At 41.5% G+C, this 10,742-nt stretch overlaps 1 non-coding gene across 1 annotated transcript; it reads right to left on the bottom strand.

Moving 5' to 3' along the window:
- Positions 1 to 1,358: 1,358 nt before the first annotated feature.
- LOC112085856 lies at positions 1,359 to 1,466 on the bottom strand. Its single transcript, XR_002899143.1, has one exon. It is a non-coding gene; the product is annotated as a small nucleolar RNA R71 (small nucleolar RNA).
- Positions 1,467 to 10,742: the final 9,276 nt, after the last annotated feature.

Here is a 10,742-nt window from a genome sequence, read left to right on the forward strand (position 1 = left end):
GAAGAAGGAGCCGCCGCTGGAGGAAGTCATCGCGCCTCCATCTGCTTCTCCGTTCTTCGTTTTTCTTCCTTCTTTTCTTTAATTCCCTGCAACTTTCAATACTCTGTGATGATTGTTTACAATATGTTTGAGTAGTTACCCAGTTGGGTTTAAAGAGATTTTTCAAAGGGAATTTCGTGTGTCTTTGCTTACAGAAACCTACTGATCAGGGTTGCGAGAGATAGTTGTTTAGTGCTGCGAAAGTAGGCTATTCATACTTCCGTTCCTCGAGTTCTAGAACATACGTAGTTGATTATCTTTATCACTTATTTAAAATCGACATAGCTTAGTCCATGAACCCCTGCGAATTCCCCTTGAGCCCCAACGTTTGTTTTTCATTGCTTACAACATTCGATTTCCATTTTACTTTTATTCGCTTATTACTTGCTTTCATTTATAATCAATTTTTACTTGCTTTTGTTTGCTCTTGTTTTAATTGCTTTTACTTGTTTAGCTTTCTAGTTTAGATTTAGTGACAACCAAAACCCAAAACCAAAACCCAAATTGTTTAATTCTAATCTGATTTAAGCATTGCAGTGAATTCGTACTGAAACAACTAAGTCTTTGTGGATCGATACCCTAAGTACTACAACGCACATCTGTGCACTTGCAGACATTTAGGGGTTATAAATTCAAAACCTGAAGCTTAGTAAAACGAAAACAACAAACCCCGCTTTTGCTCGCAATCAAGTTTTTGGCGCTGTTGCCTGGGGACTTTGATTTGTTTCGTTGCAAATCACAGCTTAAATCCATTAGAACACTTGTTTAGTTTTACCTTTTCTTTTGAATCTTTCAGGTTTCTCTACAATGGGACACCGGGAACATGTTCCCGGAACTCTTGGTGATCCACCATATTGTGTGGATGGTGATCCAAGCGATGATGACCTGACTGATGATGAGTTTGAAGAACCAATCTATGATGACTACGAGTTAGTCGGATCGGCAAAACATGAAGATGATTATAAACTGATTGGAAGTTTCGATTCACTCGAGAAATTCTTGGGAGATCGAAGAGCTATTCAACCAGCCTTACCAGAGGATGGCAAAACCGAAATCAAGGTACCCTATATCCATTTAGTTCAACAAAATCAATTACATGGTTACATGTCCGAACACCCGATTGACCATATCGAGACGTTCGAAGAATTATGTGCAACCATTACAGCAAATGGGGATTACCACAAGTGTAGTCTTTTCCCATTCTCTTTGAGAGACAATGCCAGCAAATGGCTAAAATCTTTAAGACCTGCTTCACTAAAAACGTGGGCAGCGTGTAGGACAGCTTTTCTAAATCGTTTTTATACTAGAAATCGTTCTAATCTCTTAAGGAACAAGATAAGAACTTTTAAACAAAAAGAAGATGAAGATCTTTTAGATACTTGGGAAAGACTTAGGGAATACCAAAGAGATTGTCCACACCATGGATATACCGACGAATACCTGCTGGCTATCTTCTATCGAGGTATTACTCCAGATTTACGACACTCTTTTGACACAGCAAGTAATGGAGACTTCTCAACTAGATCTGTAGAAGATGCTCATGTTTTCATCAAAAATTTTGCAAACAGCATTCGTAATCAAGCAACCTTTGGTAATTCTGCACTTCCTGAGAAGAAAGAAGAGATCTTGGAAGTTATAAAGTGTCTCCATCACATAATGAGTCATCTTGGATTACAACAACCAAATAATGTACACAATACGTGTAACTTTGACGGTTGGGACAACCCAATGGATTCTTATGATCAAGAGATGGTGAACACTGCAGAAGTCTACCAAATTCAAGATTTTCCATTCGTTTCTGATCATCGTGGGTCCATTCATTCGGACCGCGGCAAACAAAGCTTTCACCGTGGTCGTGGCTGTTCTGACCGCGGCCAAGACCTGGTTCACCGCGGTCGCGAGCCTTCTGACCGCGGGAAACCGTCTTCCTAACTTGCCTGGACATCACCTTCCGAACCAATCTTGGCTATTCAATCTAATTCCAATCCCTATCCTAGTTTTCCCTCTTCTGAAGCTGAAAACCTAAACAAAAAGATTCTAGAGCTTGAAAAATCTAGGTCTCAAGAAATTAGTGATCTTAGATCTGAACTAAAAACGATGCAAGAGGATTTCAGTGAAAAATTTTACACCCTACTTAGCCTGATGATCAAAACTAATTCTAAAAACTTAGAAATTTCTGAAGAAGAGCCAAGTGAAAATTCATTCGAAAACTCAAGCCAAGCAGATCCCTCCGATCATGTGAAAGCTATCACACTTAGGAGTGGATTAGCTTACAAAGAGCCTCAATTTCCTAAAGATCCCGAATATGAGGAAAAGGGTAAGGAAAAGAAAAAAGAAAGAGAAAGAATCACGATTGGAGATACTGAAAAAGAAGTGGCAGGAGAGAAGGATGGAGAAGAAGCAAGAGAAGATAAATCCCGGGAAATCCTCGTAGAAGACCCGATTCCACCTCCACCAACTTGTGTTTATAAACCTAAACCTCCATATCCTAGAGCCTTAAGAGCCCCTAAGAAGGAGAAAGAAAAAGCTAAGCTGAAAGAGCTAATCGATCAATTAAATGTGAGATTACCTTTCGTAGAAGCTTGTGATATGATTCCTGCTTTAAGAAAATACATGAAGGGTATTCTAACAAATTCTTTAACTCTTGAAGAAGGCGTTATGATGATAACCCATGAATGTAGTTCTATCCTGCAAAGCCGAATCCCTGAAAAGAAAAACGATCCTAGAAGCTTCGTACTTTCATGCACTATCAATGATGTAGCATTTGAGCGCACTCTTTGTGATTTAGGATCTAGCATAAACATGATGACTCTTTCAGTAGCAAAACGTTTAGGACATTACACTTTCCAGGCCACTAAAATTTCCTTAGTATTAGCTGATCGTTCTGTTAGACAACCCGTAGGTATCCTAATAGATGTTCCCGTCGAAATTGAAAAATGTTCCATACCAACCGATTTCGTAGTTCTAGAACTAGAAAGAGAACCTAAGGATCCCCTTATTCTTGGACGACCATTCATATCTACAGCTGGAGCCATAATCAATGTTCCTGAAGGAAAAATGGACCTTCATCTAGCCGGTCTAGTTATGCAATTTGACATGAACAAAAGTTTCGATAAACCGAATTTGGATGGCAAAATTTGTTGGATAGATGAGTTAGACGGAATTATTCAGGAAGTCTATGAAGATCTGCTTCTAAACGACCCTTTAAGTGTCACGCTTTCACCCACAAAAGACAAACGCAATTTCCTTGAAATTTCAAGTGAATGCGCGCGTATGCTTGATAAGTCCGAAACTTATAGGAAACCTCTAAACTATCTAGATCTTAAGGACCAAACAAACATTCCTACACCTCCTAAAGACACTGCTGCAGCAATTAATAATCCTTGGAGCGAGCTTAAATCCCCTAAAGTCGAGCTTAAACCTCTTCCCGTCGGACTTAAGTACGCTTTCCTTGGACCAAATTCAACTTATCCTGTCATCATAAACTCTGGTTTGACGGAAGAAGAAACAACAATGCTGTTGACTGAGCTGAGAAAGCATAGAAAAGCCTTAGGATATTCACTTGATGACATACCTGGAATCTCTCCAGATCTTTGTATGCACAAGATTAATCTAGAGGATAATGCTAAAAACTCAATCGAAAGTCAAAGGAGATGGATGGAATTCATCTCAGACTATGATGTTAAGATTCAATATTACCCGGGAAAGGCTAACGCAGTGGCGGACGCGTTAAGCAGAAGGAAGATTACAACAGATGTAGAAAAGGAAATGGAGAATCTAGACCAGGAATTCAAGAAGGTAAGTCTGGCAGCTTTAGAAGGAGAGTCCAGCGAACCATTGGGAATCCAAGCGATAAACAAGGCGGGTTTAATCCAACGGGTTCAAGAGGCACAACAACGGGATGAGGAAATGTGCAAAATAGTGGAGAGACTACGAAATCTGGAAAGAGAAGATGTAAGTGAGCATCATCTAGCTGAGGACGGAACGCTTCTACTACGGGGTAGAATCACGGTTCCAAAGGGAGATGGTATAAGGGAGGAAATCCTAAGGACGGCTCACCAGTCAGTGTTAAGTATACATCCTGGAAGCACCAAGATGTATAAGGACATTCGACGAAATTATCACTGGCCGGGTATCAAAAGATCAGTGGCGAGATGGGTAGCCCAATGCCAAGTCTGTCAGCGTATTAAGGCGGAAAATCAAGTGCCCAGCGGTATGTTGCAAAGTTTACCCATACCAGAGTGGAAGTGGGACTCGATTGCAATGGATTTCATCGGAATTTTACCGGTAGCGAAAGGGCAAAACAATAACTCCATCTGGGTTATTGTGGATCGCTTAACAAAGGTAGCACACCTGATAGCGATCCGTGATACAGATAACATGGAGATTCTCGCGGAACTCTACATTAATCGAATCATAAAGCTTCACAGAATTCCAGCCACGATAATGTCGGACCGGGATCCAAGATTTACAGCAAAGTTTTGGAAAGCTTTGCAAGGGGCAATGGGGACAGAGCTAAATATGAGTACGGTGTTTCAGATGGACAGACGGAGAGAACAATTAGAACAATTGAGGATATACTGAGGGTATGTATCCTGGAATGGGCCGGAATCTCGGATGACTACCTACCGTTAGCGAAATTCTCCTACAACAATATCTTCCACGCAAGTATCGGCATGTCTCCATTTGAAGCACTCTATGGAAGACCATGTCGTACGCCGTTATGTTGGACGGAGGTGGGAGAAAGGCAAATGTTTGGGCCAGAGATGGTAGACCAGTCCATCGAGATTATACAAGTTGTGCGAGACAACATAAGAAAGGCTCAAGACCGGCAAAAGAAGTATGCCGATCAGAACCGAAGGGAGGTGATATTCGAGATAGGAGATCTCGTATATCTGAAGGTTGCAGCACAAAAAGGAAAGGATCGTTTCGGAAAGGTCAGTAAGCTCGCAACCAGATATATTGGTCCATATCGTATTCTAGGAAAAGCTGGGGAAGTGGCATATAGGTTAGAAATTCCAGAGGATATGCACCTGCACCCGATGTTCCATGTGTCCATGTTACGAAAACATGTACAGGACCCGAATACGATAATGACAGAGTCTATCGAAGGATTAAGGCCAAACCTTACCTATCCTGAAGGATTTATCAGGATAGGGGAGCGACGGAAACGGGTGCTTAAGAATCGCACCATCCCACAAGTTCAAGTGTTCAGGGGTAGGCAGAACAGACAAGTAATAACGTGGGAAGATGAGGAGCGATTCCGAGAAGAGCATCCAGAATACTTTGAGAGAAGCACAGTGATGGAGCAAGGGGAACCCTCGCACTCTTAGTTAGAATTCGGAGACGAATTCTTTTAAGCGGGAGAGAATGTAAAAACCCGGTCGTTGAGTAAGTTCGGACAGGCTACCACGGTTAAGTGCTGAGTCGGGAAAGGACCAGGAAAAATCAAGTAAAGGCCGAGAGAAGCAACTTTGGTCGAGCAAGAAAGGATTTAGCCGAGGGAAGCAAAAAATCTGCCGAGAGAATTAGATTTCCGCCGAGGGATCAGGTTCTGGCCGAGGAAGCATAAGCGAGTCAGATCATTGTGGGGCAATAGTAAAAATGCGGAAATCTGATGGGGGTTATGTGCGGATAAGAACAGATGTGGCTTGTTCAGGTCCACACATTTGGCGCAGAATTAAGGGTGATTAGTGTTAGGTCTGATGACTAAGGTTTAAGAGTTTTTGACAAGTGTTTAGCATGTGGCAAACATGCAAAACCTCCCTGAAACCTATAAATACCCCTCCTTTAAGCTCAGGAAATTCATCTCAAAATCTGAGAATTCTTGAGAGAGAAAATAGTGAGAGAAAGGAGTGAGTTTGGGTATTTGGCGATAGGATTCTGCTTACGGGAAGTGGATGCGTGGTGCTAGCTTAGCGGACGGTCGGTAAGCCGTAGAGTAAACCCTTTCTGTTTTAATCTTGTCCTAGGCTAGTTATTCATTAGATCTATATGGATTTAGATCTAGAGGAATACCGGAGTTAGAACAAGAGGGGTTAAGATCGGTGCTGGACCTGCGTTAAGGGTGAGTTCCGGTTTTGTGTATGTTAATAGACTAACATGCAGATCAGGTCGAAAGAATAACCAGGGCGGTGTTATTCTGGTCTGGTGATGTGATCGGTGAAAGGTTTGATGTATTATTTTCTATGGTTTTAAGGAAAACCGGATAGAAATGATACTTGGTAAATTAAATGATGAATGCAAGTAAAGGGACCTCTTGCATGTCATATTTAATTTTTTGTATGTTATTTGGTGATGAATCTAGGAAGTATAAATCAAGGTAGGATTTATACGTTCTTAGAGTAGATGCAATCGGCACGTCCACATACCTTATCTTCGTGGAGAAGGCCACGGAGGTAGGAAGACTCAGAGGGACGAAGGGTAGCTCCCTTGGCCGAGTGCTGCCAGTAAGGCGGTCCGATGCTATGTGACAGTATATCAGTAGATCGGTACGAGGTCGCCAAGATGATCCTGTGTGGTGATTTGCGGGATCGTTGCAATTAGAGGAGTGGTCGATGCATTTAGAGGCCTCGCATTAGGAAACGAGATTGTTTGATATATAAGGACTTATGTCTTAGATTGCTTCCGCTTGTGCATACAATGATTCATTATGATTGATTGTGTGATGGTTTGTGTGGGGATTGGGAACTAATGTGTGCTTAGTACCCCCAGAGCTCACTGAGTATTGCTAGAATATTCATGACTCATTTGTTTTGCAGGTGACCAGTAGTCGGGAATAGAGGTAGCTTTCGTCTCCTACGATGATAACGTCCAAAAGATACAGTTCAGGCAATCCAGATACAACACTCTCGTGGCTCGGATTTAACCTAAGATCAGACACTTGTTAGCTATTCTAGCGTTACCGCATTGAGATTTTGATGAATGGGAGAATCATTTAAAATCGAAATCCTTTAACCTAAAAACCTAGATGTCATCGATCATGGGGTCCCTTTCGATGGCCCTCTTACCCAACAAGGTAACTAGTCAGACATGGCTGAGCTTGACAACATCATCATTGGTTTTGAAATAGAAAATAATTAAAGTAAAAGAGATTGCAGAAACTGAATAGATAGATGAAAAGAAAGAACAAAGGTTCACGAGAAAAATCTCTATCTCTCTAATCTAAACCTAAGACAAAAGTTGGATGCCTCCCTAACAAGGAGAAAGGAGCACACACGAATTAGGTCTTCTAAAATATAGGTCTCCAAGTTTTTCTGGTAGTCCTTAGGACTTTTTTTGAAGAGAGAATGAGTTGGGCTTGAAAACGGGTCATTGGACCGAAAATGGGTCTGTCGCAGAATTGGGCTTCTCCAAGGCTGGTAAATGTGGGTTCACCGTGACTGGAGGCTCTGAGGCGTGGCCAGGAGATTTTACACCGCGGTCACGAGCTCCTGGACCGCGGTGGTTGGTCTATGATGTCCAAATTTCATTCTTTCTCTTGCTTCTTTTGCGAGACTGCAGAACATGTGTTCAACAAATTGAAAATAACTTATGATCCAACTGTTGGATTGCGTCCAATCCAATTGCATTAGAAATATGGCTGTCTCCTCTATCTTGTGTCCAAATTTGAACTTAATCAGGCGGTGAGAAGATCTTCATTGGATGTGAAACGTCTGACAGTCGAAAATTGGCCAAAAGTGGATTTTTCTCCAATTTGCATTTTTTTTTTCTAAGTAACCTGAAAAGTCTTTTAAAACTCCAAAACATGGAAAACACTTATAAACCCTTTAAAATGATTGAAAACACCTGCATAAGATATTGGAGGTGATCCATAAATATGGTCAAAATCAGGTGTTATCATTTGTGTAGTCACTGGCTTCTTGGGGATCTTTGAGATGGATCCTGTAAACAGCTGCATCAGATGATGATCTAGGAAAAGATAGATACTTGGCTCCTCTGAAATAGGTAGAGATGTTCTCCTTAGTCTCCTTGCTATATCTGAAGAAAACTTGAATGCAGCCTTGCTTCCAGATGTCATCGAATCCATGGTAGAGAGGAATGGACTTCACAAATTTGTTGAATCGATCAGTCTCTCTCTGGATATGCTCTTGGTTTTTGGTTCTGAGTTGTCATCAGATGAATTTTCCCCAGGGTTAGGATCTTCAACAAACAAACTATACTCTTCATCCTTTGAGAATTGCTCTTGAAACTCATTATCACAAGTGTAAATCATGTTGCAAGATGCATAAGTGTTGGATTCCTCCTTTTTTTTTTGATGCTTGTGCAGTGATTGAGAAGACAGCTTGATCAAACAACCTAGATCTTGTCACAAGGGGTCGGTCTTCAGTTGAACAGGTTTCATAAAGAGGTTGAAAAGACTCCCAGTCTGAAAATTTAGGCTCGGCTGCGGGTGGAATGCTCTGGGCCGCAGTGGAGCTGGTCCTGGCCGCGGGTGAAGTGCTCGCAGCCGCGGTCAGCTCCTTCCGGGTCACCATGCTTGCTTCTTCAATCTCTTCTTCTCCATTGTTGTTCTCTTGCTTCCAGTGGCTGTCAGACATGTCTTGGGCATCCAAACCATTGGTTCCAGTGTTCAGATCATACTCCTTATGATCTTTAGAAAGTTTTTTAACTTTCTCCTGTACTTCGTCTAAAGCATAGACAACTTTATCTAAAGTAGCATCAAGCTCCTCTGTCTTGTTTTCAAACTTAGCTACGCCTTGCCACAGCTCTAATGTGTAGTCGTAGGTCTGGTTCTTGCTTTCATTCAGCTCCTTATCCAAGTCATCGATCTTGAAAGTTAGGGTTTACAGCTCCCTTTTATATTTTCGAATGTTGAACTTGTTCTTCCCTTGCTCTTCTTCGATAGACTTCATTCTCTGATTCAACACTTCATTGTCTTTGGTTCTCTGATCCTCCAGTGTCTTCACGTGCTCAGAGAGGTCATCAAACCTCTTGTTAAGGTCAATGGTGATGGCATCTATCCTTGTCCGCAGGGCAGCTTCGATGAGGGCTTGAGAGGCAAGGAACTGATTTAGCTTGGCTTCCAATCAATTAAGCAGGACGTTAAATCGACTGTTCTCATAGTTCTGGTGCAGAATCTGATGAGGTAAGGGATGAGATGGTCAACGGTTCACCATGTGTGGCAAATAGGGCTCATCTCGGTGGCTTGGAGTTCGCGAGTCTCCATGGTGGTGGTTCAGATTAGGGTTCCGATCCAGGTGGTTGGAATTACGCCTGAATGGTGATTCACATGTGCTGGGAGCTTCACACAGCTTGCAAAACCTTCGCTCGAGATAGGGTTTCTTCTTGGATGATCCATGCTTCAAAGATTCTGAAACTAGGGCAAGCAGAAAAAGAAAAAGTTAGAGTGTTTATGAGTTTGGTTTAATTCCTATGGTGTTTTGGCATAAACTCAACATATATATAGTCTTCTACGGCTTCAACCTCCTGGGTTTAAACCTCCAGTAACTAATTCCTTCCTCGACAATGGTGCCAAAAACTTGAAGTGTGCGGGCCTAGAGTTGTGTTTTTCTTACAAGGCCTTTGGTCCTAAAAAGTTTTAAATTTATAAAACCCTAGTGTCTGCAAGTGCACAGATGTACATTGTAGGACTTAGGGTGTCGATCCACAGGGAAGATGTCTAATCTGCAAACAATACCAAACTGGAAAAGTAAGCAAAGTCATAAAATCATGGGGAATTGGGTTTTTGGTTAAGAATCCTAAGCTAAACCTAATCTAATATTTACGGGGAATAAAATGCAATGCAAATGAATTGTTAAAAAAATATCTCAAGGATGTCGACTCAAAATATAGATCTAAACTCATAGGTGGCGATTTAGACTTCTCCGGTTTACTCTAATCGATATCAAAGCATTTCCAATTAGCCTCCGGGCGATTTATCTTCATCTGTTTCTGGGATCTGCATGGAACTAGAATAGACATATGTATGATTAACCAACTCTCGCAATCTTAATCAACTAATCACTCAAATCTGACAATTAACTCTCGCTCTCATGCCAGAAATAAGATCATGCATTAACTATTGAATTCGTCTGCTCACATCTTTTCTACAGGTAGCTATCGACTCCTGTAACGACTATGTTCTTCTGAAGCTAGGTATGGATGATCTGATACAGCACTCTCGTGGCTCTGCTCGATCCTAGGCTCAGAGAATAGGTCATGAATCTCCTCTCATGCAATACAAACAACTTAGAAGAGATGAGATCCAGAATATGGTCTAGAAACTTAGAAATCCTAATCGAACATATATGCCTATCGATGACTCTTCAAACAACTTGACTCTCTAGGAAAGATCTACATGATGCAAAGAATGATAAAAGACATGAAAGATGCAGAAGAATGAAACAGAAAAGTTAATTAGATAGAAAGGAGAAAGAACAATGGATCAGGGGAAGAATCCCCATCTCCATCACCTAACCTTAGAAAAACAAAGTTTGGTGGCTCAAAATCTCATTACAGGAGCACACACCCGTTTAGGAATGCTAAGAAATGTATTTATAGGTCCTAAGATCTTCCAGGTCTCATTTAGGGCTTCTCTGAAAAGGAATGGCGTAATGGGCTTTGATGTTGGGTCTTGTGGCTCGTTATGGATCCACCGAGGGTGAAATTCTTCCAAAGCAGGTAAAATGCATGTTTACCGCGGGTGAGAGTCTTCCGGGACTGGTGAATTTGGTAACTTTGTTCTCCATATATCTTTTGAT

This window comes from Eutrema salsugineum, unplaced genomic scaffold (genome assembly GCF_000478725.1).
Source record: "Eutrema salsugineum unplaced genomic scaffold, Eutsalg1_0 scaffold_3, whole genome shotgun sequence".
NCBI classification, from domain to species: Eukaryota; Viridiplantae; Streptophyta; class Magnoliopsida; order Brassicales; family Brassicaceae; genus Eutrema; species Eutrema salsugineum.